The sequence below is a fragment of the Canis lupus genome, chromosome 16 (assembly GCF_003254725.2).
Source record: "Canis lupus dingo isolate Sandy chromosome 16, ASM325472v2, whole genome shotgun sequence".
Taxonomy (NCBI): Eukaryota; Metazoa; Chordata; class Mammalia; order Carnivora; family Canidae; genus Canis; species Canis lupus.
The window spans coordinates 32,646,389-32,666,500 of record NC_064258.1 but is presented as its reverse complement, the minus strand read 5'-3'; the positions used below and the strand labels follow the sequence as shown (position 1 = coordinate 32,666,500).

The window sequence follows — 20,112 nt, the reverse complement described above, 5'->3', positions numbered from 1 at the left end:
TGCAAATTACTAATAAGTCCATGGAAGCGTACTCAACATTATTCCTTAGTATGGAAATGCACAATAAAACCACAATGAAATACCTGTTTATGTACACAAAAATGGCCCTAATCAAAAAGACAGTCAAAAGGAAGTGTTGGCAAAGATGTAAAGAAACTGGTGGAAATGTAAAATGGAATAACACTTTGGACAAGTTTGGCAATTTCTTGAGAAGTTTACTTACCATATGACCCAGTGATTCTGTTATTAAGAATATACCTAAGGAGGGGCAACTGGGTGGCTGAGTCAATTAAGTGTCTGACTCGGTTTCCACACAGGTCATGATTTCAGGGTTGTGAGATTGAGCTTCCCCCCACCTACACCTTGAGCCTCATGCACAGTGGGGAGTCTGCTTGAGACTCTCACCCTCTGTCCCTCCCCCCAAAATAGATTAAAAACATCTTTTAAAAAAAGATTTAAATTAAAAAAAATATTTTTGTATCTAAAGAAAATGAAGACAGATGTCCACAGATAGACTTGTGCATGACTGTTCTCAGCCGGGCTATTCATAAGAAACTGAAAACATCCAAATGTCCATAAATTAGTGAACAGATAAATGAAATGGGGTATACCCATACAGAAGAATATTGTTGGGTCATTAAAAGGAATTAAATACTGAAATATTACTACAACATGAATGAAACCCAAAACCATTGTGATAGGCACAGAAGATGATATATCCCAATGCTCCTATTTAAAGGAATAGTCAGAAAAGGCAAATTTATAAAGATAACATGTGGATCTAGCTGCTGCCTGTGATTGGAGATGGGAGCAGAGACAGACCACACACATGCTCCTGGGAATTTTGGGGGGTGGGTAATGAAAATGTTCTCATCTTGGATTGCGGTGATGGTTGTGCAGCTCCGTGCATTTACTAAAAATCATTGAATTGTGAAATTACAATGAGTGGATTATATGATATAGCTATTATACCTAAAAAAAAAAAAAAAACACAGAGTAAAAGGTAATGTGAATTTAGAAAAAAGAAAGAGAAAGAAGATTAAAAAAAAGAGAGAAAAGTGATTGTGAGCCCTGGTATATTCTTCAAGGATATTAATAGGAAAAACTGATCAGTTATAGGGCCTGGGGTGAGAAGTTTGTAAGCTGTCAGTTTGGGCTCACATAGGGAGATGGCTCCACCTTGAAAAGCCTGTTGTTTTTGTTCTGGAAGCTTCTAGGATGGCCATAGCTTTCGTCTTTACCTCTGGGCTCACACCTCAGGATCGATGGGGTCTCTTCCAGAGTGTAGACTGCAAGCTAGGATCAAATTGGTGGGGACTTCTCCCCTTCCAGATACACAATGTAAAACTAATCATGCAAAAGGCCCCCTCACGCCTCGAGGCTGAGGCCTCACTGCTGCTGCTGGTCTCTTCTTGGGCTCCCAAACCATCAAGAGCTGCACGTTGGAAGATTCTCCCTCTAGTGTCTGTGGGTCACCGCTCCCAGGAGATCTTGCTTCAGCAGGGATAGTGTGACTCACCATCAGAAACCCATTTGAAGCAAATTAGATGTGTTTTCCAGTCTATTCACTCTGATCCAGAGGGAGGAGGACCCCCGGGCAGAGACTGTCATTGAAGATCAGGAGTTTCATCTTGTAGCTCAGCTCCAGCCTGGTGCCTCCATCTCTAAATTGAAGATGCTTATTTGACACCACATCCTATCTCTGAGGCATTATCGCCTGAGGCAGTGGGATTGAAGACTGCACTACTGCTGTGTCATTCGTAAAGATGAAGGAAATATCTGATGCAGCAAACAGCTGATTTCCAAGAAGATCGTGAACATGTTTAGACCCGGTCATCCTGTTTACTCTCCAGGTCATTGGTATTTGAAATTTATTGCATATATTCTGTGAGTCCCTGTGAACAGGAGGGAAGGTTTCATCCGTGGCTTTTAGGAAAGTCGTCCTCTCGAGCAGAGAGCAGCAGTCCTGCCAGGTTGTACCCACACATCTCAGCCGTTTCCAGCCCCTTCAGTGCTACTTGTTGCCATTTAGTCTTGTTGCCTGGAGGAATTCAGAACCGGCCCGCTCTGGGATCAACAACAGAAATATACTCAAAGCTACTCAGATTTTAGTGGATGACAGTAATAGAATATTTATTCCAGAAAATTTCTAGAATGGCAGGAAAATACAGCCACTGTGGAAAATTGGTAGCTTACTTTTTCATATTGCCATATACATCTCCCAGAAGAGAATAAAAAATATATGAACAGAGCAAAATAATCATTCAGTAAGTAAGAAAATCACCAACTGGTATCAGTAATATCATAAGAAACACAACAGAATTTTTCAGAATATACCAATATCCAACAGATGCTTGGGAGGCATCTTAAGAACACGAACATACAATTGCCATGGATTCCAACTGTGATATGATTCCAGGTTCCCAAATTCTCCAGGCCTTGGTAAATAAACAACTGGAAAATATTGAAGCTCACAATTTAGATTTTTCCTTTCAGAAGTCTGGCAATAATGGATTCCCCAAAAATGATTTAAAACATTACTCCTGAAATTTTTCTGCTGGTCATTATTTTCAAAATTGTATACTTCAGGAATAAGCTTTACAAATGTAACCATTAGATATGTAGTGTTGGAGAGAAAAAAAAAATTATTCATTTGACCACTTCCCTGATCACATGCTTTTTTTATTGGGCAGATGATTCTTCATTGTACTATGGACCATACATGTCAGTTATTCAATAATATGTGTATTACAGCATCAAGAGGAGTTATTTTCCTAAGGAAATTTGTTTGTAATAAAGAACAACAGTTGTATTATAAATAACACATGTATTTTTAAAAGACAACCAAGTGACTCTTGTGTCAATAAATAGGAGAAAGCTTATTTGTCCATGAAAGAGTCCTGCATGAACTTGGATTTTTGGGGGGACATCTGATTTCTGGAGCGGAGGGAGGCGCGGACAAGCACAGCAGTAGCGCAGTGGCATCACGACCAAGGGTCAGGGCGAGCCAGGCAGCACCCGGAGTGTGGACTGCAGCTGAATGAAAAAGAGGAAATGTGATGCTAGAGAAGATGGGAGGGGTGGCAAGGAGAGGCCTGGCAGGTGGCCTGCGTCATCGCACTGGGAAGTTCCAAAGACGCAGGGAGTGTTTTCCTTCCACAAGACTGCTCTACCCTGTGAAATATCACTACTGGCTTGAAGGGCTGCTTGGGATGCATTCCAGGTCACAATTGTTATTGTCACCTTCCACGTAAACAGCCGAGGGTCACGAGTGCCTGCACAGGGTTGTCATTTAATGCTCTCGCTATAGAGAAGAAACATTCGCAAGGAAATCCATCGGAAAGGCATAGAGATGGGGGGAGCCCCAAGTGTTTCCCAGCACACATCTCTACGAGAGAGCCTGTGTGCCTCAACTGCCGTAAGCTCAGAATCACCCAGTCTCTGCATAAAGAATATTATTAGAATAGAGCTAATAAATGTTGATTTTGGAAAATTCAAAAACATAACAAAGTAAAAGGGAAAATTTACACATAATCCTACCGCTCGAAGTAGCCATTAGCATTCTTATGCAATTTGATTTTTTTTATGCAGATACATAAACAAATGTGGGGTTGTGATTATAATGTACACAGGTGTTGTGTCCTCCTCTCTTCGTTTATTCATATACATTTTCTATGGAGTTGTAAATGCTTGGTAAACATTATTTTTCATAGCTGCCTTATTGAAATCTTCCCAGGCCTGTGTTTTTTTTTTCTATCATAAATGATACTGTAATGAAATTTTAGGCATAAATATTTTTCTACAGATTTCAGAATATTTACTTAGGGTAGATGCCCAGAAGGAGAATTACTGAGTTAAAGTGGGAAAACATTAAGTTTTCAGGCTCTTCATTTGTGTTTTTGATTTCTTTTCCCTAAATAGTTGCTTGCCCTCCAGCAACACTGGTGTGCTTTTCACTCGACCCTCCAGTAGCACTGTGTATTATCATTCAAGAAGTTACTTGCTCATTTTGTATCCTCTAATTTAAAGATATTAAAGATGAAGCAACAAGGGCAATGAACCAAAAACCACTGCAAATATAGTAAGGTAATAAAACCTAATCTTCTTGGCTTGCTTACCATGGGCTAAGTGGTTTATGTTCACCTGATTCCCTCACCTCTGGCAGGTGGATGCCGTGTGATGCCTGGTTAACAAGTGAGTAAATGGAGGCACATGGAGGGGAAGTAGCCCAAGTTTAAATGGCTGGAATGCAAACATCTGGCTTGTTTACTAACCTACGAGATTTATTTATCCTATTTAAACTTGAGTTTTTCATTTCTCTGCTGATTTTAGCTCATTCCAGTTTTGCCTTTTTTCCTTGCATCTTCCCTTGTATTTCTTTGTATCTTTCTCTGTATCCACTCCTTGTTCCTCGATGGTGGATATCTATTCATCCCTTAGAGTTGCCACATGGATTCTCTGTGAGGCTTTCCCTGCACCATCACCATCCTTTTTCTTAACTAATTCTCTCACCTTGGGATGCCTGGGTGGCTCAGCGGTTTAGCGCATGCCTTCAGCCCAGGGTGTGATCCCCAGGCCCAGGATCAAGTCCCGCATCAGGGTCCCTGCATAGAGCCTGCTTCTCCCTCTGCCTGTATCTCTGCCTCTCTCATTCTCTCTCTCTCTCTCTCTCATTCGCTCTCTCTCTCTCTCTCTCCCCCCTCTCATGAATAAATAAATTTTAAAAAAAATGAATTCTCTCACCTCGATGGTTCCAGAGGCTCTCCAAGAGGTAATGTAACTACTTAGGTGGGAGGCGTATCTTTCCCACTAAAGTCTGGGCTTAGCTGGAACAGAGAAACCATGCCACCCATTGTCTGACTTAAGCCCATTCCAATTTTTATCTAATTTTCTGAGCCTGCCCTTTCTTCCTCTTCCTCCTATAGGGGATTCCATTGTTAGGCCTGGTTTCTACCCACAGCATCTGGACGGATGGATGTGCGCCAGCTCAGGAATGTTTGCTACCTGTGGCTAGGCTGAGGCCATTCTGTCTCTCCCAGACCTGCCTCTCAATAGGGACACTGCCTTTGCTCTTTCTGCTATTTACATGCTTGTCTCCGACAGTCTATCTAGCAAATCAAAAATCAGAGCAGGAATGATTTTTAAAATTTCTCCAGGGGGGTTGTCTTTTTCAAGAGGGAGAGACAGTGGGGAGGTGTTGGGGGAGTGGGAGAAGGAGAAGGAGAGAGAGACTCTTTAGCGGGCTCCATGCTGAGCTTGGAGTCTGATGTGGGGCTGGATCTCATGCCCCTGACTGAGATCATGACCTGAGCCAAATCAAGAGTCCGACGCTTATCCAACTGGACCACCTAAGCGCCCCTGTCCTGGTGGTTTTAATGCAGCAAGAGAGAGGATCTCTCTCTAGTCTATTCGTCTGGTAGCTTAGTCGAAAAAATGCCTGCTTTTGAATCACTGGCCGACATGCTGAAAGTATTCTGATCAGTTTGATGAAAGGCCAATCTTTCCATCTCTCTGCAAGTACATACCTGTAAAAGGGAAAAGAAAATTAACAAATTTTTAAAGTATTAGAAATGAACTGATCATGATGATAATAATACCAATAATAATAAATTAGTAATACCAAAATACCAATAATAATACCAATAATAATGAAAACTAATGTTTATGGACCATTTTATGTGCCAGACACTGTCAATTGCTATGTGTTTCTCCATATCTTTTCATCTAAAGCTGTTCTTAAGATATAGAGGACCATTATTTGCATTTCACAAGTGGAGATCTTAATAGAGACATTAATATGACCAAGGTGACACAGCTGGTAAGAGCAGAACCAGGATTTTATTTTATTTTATTTTATTTTATTTTATTTTATTTTATTTTATTTTATTTATTTATTTATTTTTTGAACCAGGATTTTAAACAGTCAGTCTGCCTCCTAATCCATATAATTAACCATGACAGAATGTAGGGAGGTGGAATTTATGGGAAGAACTTAGACTAAACCTAAATTGCTAATTTTTTTAAGATTTTATTTATTTATTCATGAGAGGCACAGAGAGAAAGAGAGAGAGAGAGAGAGGCAGAGACACAGGCAAAGGGAGAAGCAGGCTCCATGCAGGGAGCCTGATGTGGGACTCAATCCCGGGATTCCAGGATCATGCCCTGGGCCAAAGGCAGGCACTGAACCACTGGGCCATCCAGGGATCCCCTAAATTGCTGATGTTTAGACAGCAAATATAAATAAGAAGCAGAAGATTGGTATAATAAACTTTGTTTCCTATGTCCCTACCCAGAGAAAGAACTCATCTTCTTTTCAAGCACCCATGAAATATTTACAAAATGGATTCAATTCTGACCTCAAAATTAAAATTACACAAGCCATATTTATTGGTGAAAATAAAGTTGAAAATTCACAGATTTTAATATTATAAATAAGTTTACAGTTCTTCCCCAAATCCAATCTCTTACAAAAAGTAAATCCCAAATAATAGTCATAAGTAGAATTATGATTCTATGTAATACAAGAATAGTGGAAGTTCTACATTTAAATACTTTGGTGTGCAGCCGGACAAGTACTTCTTCAGATAGGCAAAACCTTTCTTTAGAGTTTTTTTTTTTTTTAACAAGAAAGAATTAAAGTAAATAATCACAACACTGAGCTATTTATTCTAAGAAGGTAAAAATAAAGAAAACAAAGCTGCCTTTGGATATGTTAGGCTGTTCAGTGTTTGACCTTCATCCATATCCTTCTAATAGAATGGAATACAAAGGAAATATCATGTGGAATAATACCTAAAACCTAATTATCACACTGTAATATTATATCTTTTGTTTTTCCCTTATTTATGTGACAAGTTATTTCCTTATAGAAGTCACATAAGTGGGCCTGATTCTTAGAAAACCAGGATTATCTGCCATGTTGTATTCTGTGTTCTTTGAAGCGATTATAAATTGTGCTGGATAAATTGTACTTGTAAATCCCAGATTTCAAAGGTAAAAACAACTAATCTATAAGTAGTAAGATCACCCAAGATCACCCATTTCTAAAACTGTCCTAAGTGAGTATCCACTTATATTATTTTAAATATACTTATATTAATTTGTGTGTATTTATTTGAATGTGTATATATATATATATATATATATATACACATAAAAGGTGTGTATTCATATTTCATCCATTCTTGGACTGATTTCCTTTTCTCGTCCAAAAAATTCTATTAACTTATAGTGTTTCTAATCACATTTGCAATTATCTTAAGGACCCTAATATAAAGGGTGTCAGGGACTGGCAATTTCATTAATTTCTGCCAGTGTGCAAAAATCATTAATTTACCATTCACATACTTTAGTAATTGAAATAACCTCTTTCTCTATGCTTGCCAACGTTTTCCCTCCTGCTTGAATTCTTTCTATCTTATGGTTGCTAGCAATGTTCTTTTCCTTTTCTCATCTGTGATGACCTTTCACTAAAAGTTAACTTTTTCCCGACATTTTCAGGATGTTGCATTAATACCTTTTGGCATTCTGGATTTCATTTCGACTGGGGGGCATCATTTTCCTGATTCTTGTGCTTTAAATTACTGATTACTTTTTTCTGAATGCTCATAGTTTCTACCTTGTATTACAGGTGTGTATGTGTGTGTGCATGTGTGTGAGTGAATGTTTAGTCTCTACTCCAGAAACGTGAGCTCCTGAGACAAGATTCCATGTTTGACTTATTTGAGTGTTCTCTTGGGTCTATATAATATATATGTGTATGTATGTATATATGCATATATACTGTACTATATACAGTACTTTGTACATATTAGCTGCTAAGTAAGCATATTATTTTTATTTATTTATTTATTTATTTATTTATTTATTTATTTTAGTAAGCATGTTAAATGAGAAATAAAGGATGTCTTTTATTTTTGGCAAACAACTTCCTCATTCTTATTTTTGCTTTCCTTGACTTATCTGCATATAGCATGCCTAATTCAGGCTTCTTTGTGGAAGATGTGTTCTCTACACTGCCCGACCATTCAGTACCAGAAGGACTACAAATATTATTCCTTGATGAAAGCTAAGTTTTGTTTTGTTTTTTAATTAAAGCCGGGACTTGGTAAAATCAATGGAGGAACATGCAAATTATAAAATCTAGTTTTCCAAACAATGAATTTAAACGTCTTTCCTCACCTATTACTTCAGTTTAGGTTTTACAAGTTTTTCATCTAGTTTGATACTTATCAGTGATTTTTCTAGAAAGACTTAGCTTTCTAGAAATGTGTGATTTCTTTAGCTTTATGATGTCTTGCTTGATTTGAAAGTATCTTTTTATCCATTGAAGTGGCTATGAGCTGGACTCAGAAATGCCAAAGGAAAATTGGTCTTAAAAAAGTAGAATGAGGGATCCCTGGGTGGCGCAGCAGTTTAGCGCCTGCCTTTGGCCCAGGGCGCGATCCTGGAGGCCCGGGATGGAATCCCACGTCGGGCTCCCGGTGCATGGAGCCTGCTTCTCCCTCTGCCTATGTCTCTGCCTCTCTCTCTCTCTCTCTCTCTGTGTGACTATCATAAATAAATAAAAATTAAAAAAAAAGTAGAATGAACTAACCCACAAGGCATGTAAAGTCTGATTTTTGTGACATGGTGGTAGCACCCATATATTCACAGGGGCTGAGCATTTGAGTTTTGGATGCACTGATGTGATGCTATAATATGTAATGCCAAAGAATATGACTCTCACAGCCATGTAGTCATGTTTGGGCAAGGCCCATCCAAGTTTCCATCCTTCGAAGAGATGGAAAAATAAGCTTGTTTTATCTCTTTACACTCTGCTTTTTTCTAAGGTTCTTGGAGATTTATCACAAGCCCTGCCTGATTAATGGACAGTTTTAACCATGTTGACATTCTGATATTAGCCTCAGTACTTGGTTACTCGGAAATATTGTGACAACTTTATAGAGAAAGACAGACTATTCTGAGGCAGACATATAACTTCCCTAACCATGGGATCAATCTTTTTTGTAACTTCATGAATTCTTTCTGCTCTAATTCTTCTGTGCGCATCCAACATTGGCCTCTCAAATAAACCTAGTCTAGTGCCCTGGGAATTATTTACTTTTTCATTAAGGCAGCACAGATAGGGAAAGAATTACAGATTACCTTATTGAATTTATTTGAATTTATGTGAAATTCATCTGTATCATTCTGTCTCTTGCCCTTTTTTATTGGTAATTCGAACTGATTCCCAATTCTCTGTTGAACTGTGTGTTATTCAGCTTTCCGTACAAAGTGGAATTTATATACCACTATGCACTTTTCCTTTACGTTTATTCAATGGGTAAGTATCACTTAATCTTGTGCTTACAAAATTAATTTACATGAAGAACATTAAACAGCTCCCTGGGATCTTCCAGTGTTAAGAAAAATTACTTAAATGGGCTCCTTTGGAAAAGGAAAAATTACCTAAAATATCTCATTATTTGTAGGTTCTATTATTGTTCAGCAAATATTCCCTCTCCCTCCTCCTGCCACAGATTGAGTATAACATTAATGCTGGGCTTGAACACATGACTTAGCTAATGAAATATGGGAGGTTATGACAGTATCTATCCCCTAATCCCCTTACACCCCTGCCCACCTTGATGAAGCAACATGTCCCAGCAGAAAGCTGCTCTTCCATCCTGGCTGTAAGTAAGAAGATGGGGGACACTTGTGACCTTGCCTCGCTACCTGGACACAGCTGACCTGCAGACCAATGTGTGAGAAACAATTGTTGGTGGTCATAAGCCACTGAGATCTGAGGCTGCTTCTTTTTTTTTTTTAAGATTTTATTTATTTATTTATGAGAGACACCGAGAGACAGGCAGAGACATAGGCAGAGTGAGAAGCAGGCCCCTCATGGGGAGCCTGATGTGGGACTTGATCCTAGAATTCCTGGACCAGGCCCTGAGCCAAAGGCAGATGCTCAACCACTGAACCACCTGGGCATCCCTCTGAGGTTGTTTCTTATGAAGCATGTTCACAGAGAGAATTCAGACTTGTTATGGACCAGCAACTAGCCTGTACCTCCCCTTTTCCACCTTTCCTAATGAAATTATGTATTGCTTTCATCCAGGTCTCGTTTTATCTTTATATGGTGTGTGTGTGTGTGTGTGTGTATGTGTGTTTGTGAGTGTATATGTGTGTGCATGTGTGTGTACTCAAAAGAGGATAGCTATAATTTTTCTCTTAGGACATGGGGCTGTAGTTCAAGAGGAACCATATCTGGACTTTCTGTAGAGGCTCATATGACAAGATCCTGGACTTCAAATCCAGTGTGTTTTAGAGTGTTCTCCTCAAGAAGGGTATGAGCTTATTTTGAAAGCAGAAGGAAAATACATCAATATTTGAGACCAAGAGGATGGATTGTGGTAGATTATATTATTATTCAACAAATATTTTTTTCTCCCCATCATGGAACATAAATACTATTGATCCCCACCAGTGATTGGATAAGCCATTTGACCACGTGATTTACTATGAACAGTGGGAATTGGGGGGAATGAATACTGTGCCAGGTCCAAAGGAGGGCTCTAAGAAGCACTCAAAGGTTCAACCAGTCTTCTTGCACTTCAGGTCTCCATATAATAATAGTGCACTCTGGATAGAAGCACTTTAATTTTAGTGCTATGGATGAGAAAGCCTGTCAAGTAGACCTAACCCAACAGAACAGCCATAGCCAACTCACAGAACTGTGAGTGAGAAAAAAAAAGTGTTTGTTCTTGCAATCAACTGAGACTGAGATGTTTTTCTATGCAGTACTATTGCAGCAAATGCTGCCTGCATAAACTTTTGATAAGAGAAGGGCTAATTGGGATCCCTGGGTGGCGCAGCACTTTGGCGCCTGCCTTTGGCCCAGGGCGCGATCCTGGAGACCCGGGATCGAATCCCACGTCGGGCTCCCGGTACATGGAGCCTGCTTCTCCCTCTGCCTGTGTCTCTGCCTCTCTCTCTTTCTCTCTGTGACTATCATAAATAAATAAAAAATTAAAAAAAAAAAAAAAAGAGAAGGGCTAATGCCCACACGTAGTTAGCATTTGAACTAACCACATATCTGTCCAGACAGCATTATGTAGAAAATACCAAATTCAAAGAAGTAGTATTCTGGAAAGTTTTAAATAAATTAAGAATGAAGAGACAAGTTCTAAACAAATTCTGCTATTCACCCTTCATGAGGGATGCTGCCAGAATTCTGACTGAAGTCCATTGGTAATTCTTCCCTTTATATAATGTGCAATGGAATGTTGAGTCCACCAACCTCACAGAGCGATGGGCACCAGGCCAGGTAGAGGCAACCTGCATTTCCAGCATATTTCTTCTAGTAGATCCAAAGCAATCATAACTCATGGCTTTGTAAACATAATACTGTTGGGATATGCACCAGGCTGTTTTGTGAAAAATGACCACAAACTTCTTTTTCTAGGATATTTAACTCTAGGCTCAACCTAATCCTTCACTGTAACCATTTATATCTCAATACATAAAATCTATCTAAGCATGTGTCTTATTGATATAATTCACTACAAACTAAATATATGCCAAAAGCTCATTGTTTGTCTTAAATTTCACATTATTATCTTTGGTACAGTTATTGAATTAAACTGTCAACACCTAAAAATGTTTAAAAGAAGCAAAAGTTTAAGAATGCATGAGGTCTATGAATATGAGCGTGCTCTGGCTGTGATATCCGTCACTGATTGATTGCCAAGGTTGATTTGGCTGATCTGGCTAGCTAGCAGGGTGCTGTCTCTCCTGCTCTCATCACTCCCGGTGCGTCCCTCCTGAAATTGTGCCCTCAGTGGAAGAGGGTGACCTTCCTCCATGGAGAAGGACCTTTCTTCCATCAAGTGTACATGAATACCTGTGTTCCCCAGTTAGAATCTCCAAACAAGCTCTCAAGAATACATGCGCCCTAAATGATTATTTTATAATATAAATACATAATATATATAGTCCTCAACTTACTATCCTTTGACTTCCGATGGTGTGAAAATAATCCCCATTCAGTAGAAACTGTACTTGGAATTGTTAATGTAGACCCTTTCTTGGGCTGGCAATATGCAGGATGTCTCTCTTTCATGATGCGGGGTAGTGGGTGGCATAGCTCCCAGTCAACCACACTATCACAAGGGTGAACAACCCACACATATAAAATCATTCTGTAGCTGTACAGTCATTCTGTTTCTCTCATTCAGTAGAGTGTTCAATAAATTGCATGAGATATTCAACACTTAATTTTAAAATAGGCTTTGTGTTAGATGATTTTGCCCAACTGTAAGCTAAATATAACTCTTATGGGCATGTTTAAGGTAGGCTAGGGATGCCTGGGTGGCCCAGCAGTTGAGCGTCTGCCTTTGGCTCAGGGAGTGATCCCAGTCCAGGAACCAAGTCCCGCATTGGGCTCACTGAGAGGAGTCTGCTTCTCCCTTTGTCTACGTCTCTGCTTCTCTCTGTGTCTCTCATGAATAAATAAATAAAATCTTAAAAAAAAAAGGTAGGCTAGGCCAACCTATAATGGTCAGTAGGTTAAATGTAATAAATGCATTTTCAACCTGTGACCTTTTCCATTTATGATGGGTTTTTTGGGTGTTACTCTATTGTAAGTCAAAGAAGATTTGTGTGTGTGTGGGGTGTGTGTGTGTGTGTGTGTGTGTGTGTAACTGTTTCTCAAAAGGGAACATGAAGAATATACAAATTCCAATAATAACAGCAGTCTGGGTTTAATCTCAGAATAAAGGTGGAAAATACTGAAAAGGAATTGAAGAAGGAAAAGAAGCAAATTAATTCCTTATCTCATATAAGCAAAGAATCAAGTATAATTTTTGTTAAATTTGATAACATAGGCTCGAACATGTGTGGTGAGGTTCCCTGAATCTTCCCACTCCATCTCAACCCCATGCACAAAAAGCATACATAATGATCAATAAATGAACACAGCTATTGAACTGTGTGAATTATTTTTTCTATACTCGCAGAATCCCAAGACTTGAGCCCAACCCAAACACATTGTAGAAGAAGGAGTACATAAGTAGCATATGCAACCTGACCAGGTTCAAGGAAGAAAATAGAGAGAAAAGATGAGGGGGATCCCTGGGTGGCTCAGTGGTTTGGCGCCTGCCTTTGGCCCAGGGCGTGATCCTGGAGCCCTGGGATCGAGTCCCGCATCGGGCTCCCGGCATGGAGCCTGCTTCTCCCTCTGCCTGTGTCTCTGCCTCTCTTTCTCTCTCTGTGTCTATCATGAATAAGTAAATAAAATCTTTAAAAAAAATAAAAAATAAATTAAAAAAAAGAGAGAGAAGAGATGATCATGATTGGAAGACTTTCAAAGATAGGAGTCCTGTGGAAAGAAAGTCATTCAAGCAGAATTTTTAAAATGTTGGTTCTTATGGTTGCAGTAGTAACATGTTCTTCAGTAAAATCCAATTCCTTATCAAAATACTTCTGGGGCAATGGCCATACTTTTGAGATGATATTCAGGTGAGACAACAAAAGTAGGCACAGAAACATTTATGTTACTTGTCTTTAAGTTAAAGAAAATTACTAATAAAATTAAAAGTAAGGTATTCAGAAAAAAATTAATATCTAGTCATATGAGGCAGAGAATAAGACAAAATATTAAGGAAGCATAAAAAATAAGATTACAGAAATAAGTCCTATTATGTCACTTATGACAGCAACTAATAAACAGGTTAAAATATGAAGATACTTGAAGTGATTTACGAAAACAAAATAAACTAAAAAGTGACAGAAAAAGCATAAACAAGATGGTATACACAAAATATCAAACAAAATAGGAGTTAATGATAAAGAATCCAAGACACAGAACATAAAATGGACAAGGAGCCATTTTGTAAGGCTATTATGCACAGTCTACAAAGTCATATACTGTATATCATCAAATATGTAAATAAAATCAAATGTAATCAAATATGTAAATAAAAATATTGAAAATGAAGGGAACACAAGAATAATACTGATAATAAAACTAATGTTTATTGAGCATATTATGTGTCAGACACTGTGCCAACTACTGTATCACCACTACCTCCACCTCATGAAATAGGAGATTATAGTTTGTTTTGCAAATGAGACACTAAATGTTAAGGCCATAAACTATGTTGTGTAAAGTGACAGAGCTGAGGTAGATAGATAAGCAGAGATGATAGGTAAATAGATAAATACAGAAATAGGCCTGGGGGAACCTGGGTGGCTCAGTTGGTTGAGTGTCTGCCTTCAACTCAGATAGTGATCCCGCAGTCCTGGGATCGAGTCCTGTATCAGCTCCCCACAGGAAGCCTGCTTCTCCCTGTGCCTGTGTCTCTGCCTCTCTCTCTCTCTCTCTATCTCTGTGTCACTCATGAATAAATAAGTAAAATCTTTTTTTTTAAGAAATAGGCCTGCGTATATATTGTAGATGTGTATATGAGCAAATACGCAAAAATACTAAAATATACTAGCAAGTTGAAGGGGGACTGAGGTACATTAAGACTTGGTTGACTCGGGGATCCCTGGGTGGCTTAGCAGTTTGGCGCCTGCCTTCGGCTCAGGGTGTGATCCTGGAGTCTGGGGATCGAGTCCTGCATCGGGCTCCCGGTATGGAGCCTGCTTCTCCCCCTACCTGTGTCTCTGTCTCTCTGTCTCTCTGTGTGTCTTTCATGAATAAATAAATAAAATCTTAAAAAAAAAAAAAAAGGACTTGGTTGGCTCTGGAATGCTCTTCCTCACCTTTCAGTAGTTTAGCAAAAAGCCAGCTTAGCAAGTGTGGGTGCTTCAGTGAAAGATCAGGGGCCCTCTGGTTAATTCCCAAGGCTGGGCTCCAAAGGCTCTCCTTTTCTTACAGAGCCTCCTACCCTCACCTGCAAGGTCCCTCTGTTGCATAGGTCACTGAGCATGTTCTATCCCTTCTAACCACCCCCACCCCCCCTGTAAATTGGTAAAGGAACCAGCAGTGGAGATCCTCCATTGATGTGTCCTGCTGTATCATACCCAGGTAGGATAAGAGAGTCAAGGTGATGGTGGCTGTTCTGCAACTTTTCTAAGTGTCCATTCAACATTACCAGTGCCAGTCCACACTCCTTTGTGTGACAAAATTTAATATATTGTCTACCATAACCCCGGAGAATTTATCGTAGAAATGTGAAGATGTTTTGTGTTTAAAAATACATTTTAGGGGTACCTGGTTGGCTCAGTTGGTTAAGTGTCTGACTTTTGTTTCGGCTTAGGTCATGATCTCGAGATTGTGAGATCGAGCCCCACATTGGACTCCAGGCTCAGTAAGGAGTCTGCTTGAGTTTTTCTCCCTCTGCTCCTTCCCCTGCTTGTGTGTGTGTACTCCATCTTTCTCTCTCAAAAATAAACAAATCTTTAAAAAAAAAAGAAAAATATTTTTTAAATTCCTTTAATAGGTTGAGGAAAACAATAATCTCAAGGGATGGCAAATTGCATTTGATAAAATTCAAAGCCTGTAAAAGATCAGGAACCAGTGAATATTTTCTTACTACAATAAAAGAAATCATTTAGGAACCACAAATCAAAAATTTCAAAAAAAAAAAAAAAAAAAAAAGACCTGCCAGTCAACATCCTAATAATGGAATGTGGATGATTTCCCTTTAAAATAGGTAATAGAGGATCCCTGGGTGGCTCAGTGGTTTAGCTCCTGCCTTTGGCCCAAGGAGCGATCCTGGAGTCCCAGGGTTGAGTCTCATCGGGCTCCCGGCATGGAGCCTGCTTCTCCGTCTGCCTGTGTCTCTGCCTCTTTCTCTCTCTGTGTCTATCATGAATAAATAAATAAATCTAAAAAATAAATAAATAAATAAATAGAATGGGTAATAATGCAAAGATTTTCATGTTTTTTTTTTTTAAAGAAAAACACTGTTTTTCACATTATTTGTTGTTCACATTACTTAAGCTTGTTTGGGAGATTCTAGTCAATCTATATGGAACAGAATAAAATAAAATATAAAGCAGAAATGTAAAATTACGAGTATTTGCTAATTACATAATTTTGTGAAAAATTCTGATTTCAAGTTCTTTAATTCAGCCTTGACTAAAATTAAAGGAAAAATCAGAGGCCACACAATTTTTGAGAGTTGAGTCTTTCAGAGATTAATATACTTTGGCTTTCACATCCCAGTGTTTCAGAGTATAAAGCACTCGAGCTTGCTATTACATTTCATAATATAGACAAGAAGAGCTAGAAAAGATTTAGACATGGTTACTTGGAAGACGCTAAACCATATAAAAATGAGGGATGTTGGGGTGAAGATCCTTCCGAGCAGACTTTTATTTATTCTGTATCTTGTCATCAGAATACTGAAGCATGACTAGTTTGTTTGCAAGAAGCTCTCCTCTGTGAATTTACTTGAAATTCAATGAAATAATTACCATATTACAAGACTATAATGTTTGTTTGTTTGCAATAGGAAACTGCTGTCTTTTCTTTTTTATTATATATGTCACATGAAGTCAAATTTTTAATGATTAACATACACTTTAGCTTCAATGATCTTGTTATAAGTACTAATTAATTCAACGAATTCATTAATTTAACTAGTAGAAGTCTTGCATCAATTATAGAACAAGAAAACTAATATTGATTGTAGAGGAAACATTTTAAAACATTTTAAACATTTAAAAAATGCAGAGTAGAATCTTTAAAAATTGCTTAAAATCCTTAAAACTGATAAGATTTCTAAAAGTCGGGCATATAAAGTCAAGTACATTTTTAAAGTATTTCCTATATACCAGATGTATCCATTAAAAATTTATTTTAAAATTCTTAAATATTAAATAGTTGTCAAAATATTATATAACTAGAATAAATTTTAAAAATATTTATGCAAGAACTAATAAAACTTAAAAGTTTTATTGATGGAAACAAAAGGAGAATTGAGTAAATGGAGAGGCAAAACATGGTCTTACATTGGTAAATTTAGATAATTTCAAAATTGTCTCAGATTAATTTTTCAATGGAAATCCCAATATTTGTTTTTTCTTCTGAAATTTGACAATGTAGAGTAATAAAGTGACATAAGGACCCAAGAAAGTACTTGTATAAAGTATATCCATAAGATATGGATATACTTTAGAAAACTATAATTATTGAAATGATCCCTTTCTAGAACAAAAATCATCAGATGGATCATTAGAGTAGAATAAAAGGCATGGGAACCGCTCATAAGATCACTGTCTGATAAAGAAATAATTTCAGATTACTAGATTTTAAGGAAATAGATGCTGCTAGGACAAATAATTAACCATATAGAAGAAAGTAAAAATCCCAGTATGTCAAGAAAAATTAGTAGGTAGATTAAAATGCTATCTTTGAAATGTTGTATGTTTCACATATATGTGAAAAAGAAAACGTAGAATCAAAAAAAAGCAAAAACCATTTGTGTATGTTATTTTAGAACAAGGATTTTCTGAGCATAAGGCAATGGATAAAATTTGACCACATGAAGACAAAAATGGGAGTCTCAAAAACTGAAAAAGAAAAGGTAAAAAATATAGGCAACAAGTATGGCATTTAATATGCTTTTACAATGAAGTTGTTCAAATAAAAAAGGAAATACCCCAAAAATGTAGAAAGAAGTTTTCACGTATCTCAAGTTGCTAATAAACATAATAAAAATACTCAACTTCAGGGGTACCTGGGTGGCTCAGTCAGTTAAGTATCCACATCCCACTCAAGTCATGATCCCGAGGTCCTGAGACCGAGTCCCCCTTGGGCTCCCTGCTCAGTGGGGAGCCTGGTTCTCCCTCTCTCTCTTTACCCCTTCCCTCTGCTCATGCTTTCTCTCTCAAATAAATAAATGAAATCTTAAAAAAATACTCAACTTCAATATCAAACCAAAAATACAAACTAAAACAAAAATTAGATCCTATCTTTCTTTTATCAAGGTTTTTTGGATTTGAAAATGCCACCTACTACAAGGGTGCCTTGGAAAAGGCGCTTGCTCAGGGGGCTGCTGCCAACAGGAAAAATCCACATAGACTTCCAGGAAATACATTGCTAAACCTAACAAAAGATGAAAACAAAATCACATCCTTTCATTCAATGGTTTCAGCTTGAATAATTAAAGCGAAATACAGTCAAATATGTGGAAATGATCTATGCATCAAGTCATTGCAGCATTGTTTATAATGGTAGGAGTAAATAAATTAGTGGGCGCATATTAGAATGGTCAAATCAGTCAAGGTCTCTCCAGACTATTGGCTATCATAAAACTATTGACAATTATTTTAAAGATTTGACCTAGTTCTGCAGTCATAACATGTGCAAGATACAAAACTGTATAAAGAGCTTAATGACATATATACAATCCCTATTTATCATCACACTATTTATCCTGAAAACAAAATATTGATAATGTTTATTACTGGGAGGTAGAATTATTGTACTTTTATTTACTTATCTTGATTTCCAAGCCCTCCAATAAAGTACTTTGTAGTGGGTGGGCAGAGTTTCTCAGGACTACTTAGAAGTGTGAAAATCAAACAGAATAAATTTTATTGTCTTTCAGTCACTCGCTCACTTCTAATATTTCTTTATTACCACATCTTCTTCCTTACAAGCTCCCTTTTCTACTGGATCATTGAGGAACTTAACTTTGTCAATAAACGCTATCTCAGTGTTTTCTTTCATTTCTTTTAGAGATTTATTGATTTATTTGAGAGAGAGGGAGAGAGAGCGCGCACAAGCAGGAGGGACAGGGCGAGGGAGAGAGAATCTCAATCTCAATCTCGTTGAGATCATGACCTGAGCCAAAACCAAGAGTCAGAGGCTCAATTGACTGCACCACCCAGGTGCCCTTTAGTGTCTTCTTTTTTAAAAAATCATTTCCTTTCAGTTCATAGTGGTTGCTGTTAGGTTAACGTTCAAGTATTCAGAGCTGAACCTACGTCTTTCTCCTTCCCAAGATGAGTCTTGGTGTACCGGGAAGGATCTTGTGCCCTCAGGAGGATGGAGAAGGGCCCTTGTACCTTCAGTCAAGTCTAGACTTATTATCTCGGAAGTGATGATGAGGTGAGTCTCTGTCAATAACAGCCAGTTTCTGGAAGATGATGGCTCATCTAAGATCTCAGCTCTTCCTGCTGACTTCTGCTAATATGGCCTGCTGCTGGTAAACACATGGGCTGCTCTCTCCTCATTGGTTGGAGCACTGCTTTAGTTATATATAACCTGAAAATCAGCTCAGATTTGCCATATGGCACCATTTCCTTAGCTGCAGCATCTCTCCTTTGTCCTTACAACAGAGATGCACACCCCTCTTCTAAGATAACCGGTATCATCAGCCACTTTTCACATCCCTTCACAAAGCAAAACAGAACTTTCCAGATGGTTTCCAGACTATGCAGGAGCCCAGCAAGTCTCTGAACAGATCTATTCCGGCCCTTTTTGCTGAAATTTGTCATAGAGTTTATTTTACTATTTGTTAGGTGAGTGTAGGATCCATGTGGAGAAAAGGTCTAATCCTCAAATCCCAAATGGGCAGATGGAATTCAGAAAAAATAGAGAACACTTTAAGAGAATATAAATTCACCTCATATCAATGAGAATGGTGAAAATTAACAAGCCAGGAAATAACAAATGTTGGAGAGGATGTGGAGAAAGGGGAACCCTCTTGCACTGTTGGTGAGAATGTGAACTGGTGCAGCCACTCTGGAAAACTGTAGTGGAGGTTCCTCAAACAGTTAAAAATAGACCTGCCCTACGACCCAGCAATTGCGCTGCTGGGGATTTACCCCAAAGATACAGATGCAGTGAAATGGCAGGACACCTGCACCCCGATGTTTTTATAGCAGCAATGTCCACAATAGCCAAACTGGAAGGAGCCTCAGTGTCCATTGATAGATGAATGGATAAAGAAGCTGTGGTCTATGTATACAATGGAATATTACTCAGCTATCAGAAAGGACGGATCCCACAATTTTCTTTGACATGGATGGAACTGGAGGGTATTATGCTGAGTGAAGTTAAGTCAATCAGAGAAGGACAATCATATGGTTTCACTCATACGGGGACTATACAAAATAGTGAAACAGATCATAGGGGAAAGGAGAGAAAATGAGTGGGAAAAATCAGAG

General features: G+C 38.2%; 1 long non-coding RNA gene across 6 annotated transcripts in view; it reads right to left on the bottom strand.

Annotated features, from left to right (window-relative positions):
* Positions 1-2,358: 2,358 nt before the first annotated feature.
* LOC112645154 (uncharacterized) overlaps positions 2,359-20,112 on the bottom strand; it is a 33,954-nt gene continuing 16,200 nt past the window's right edge. For 3 of the 6 annotated variants that reach the window (XR_007402723.1, XR_003127036.3, XR_007402725.1), the window contains 2 exons: positions 9,626-9,732; positions 3,043-5,525 (listed from right to left, as the gene is read on the bottom strand). This is a non-coding gene — a long non-coding RNA (uncharacterized LOC112645154). The other 3 variants (XR_003126999.3, XR_003127019.3, XR_007402724.1) reach the window with 3 other exon arrangements.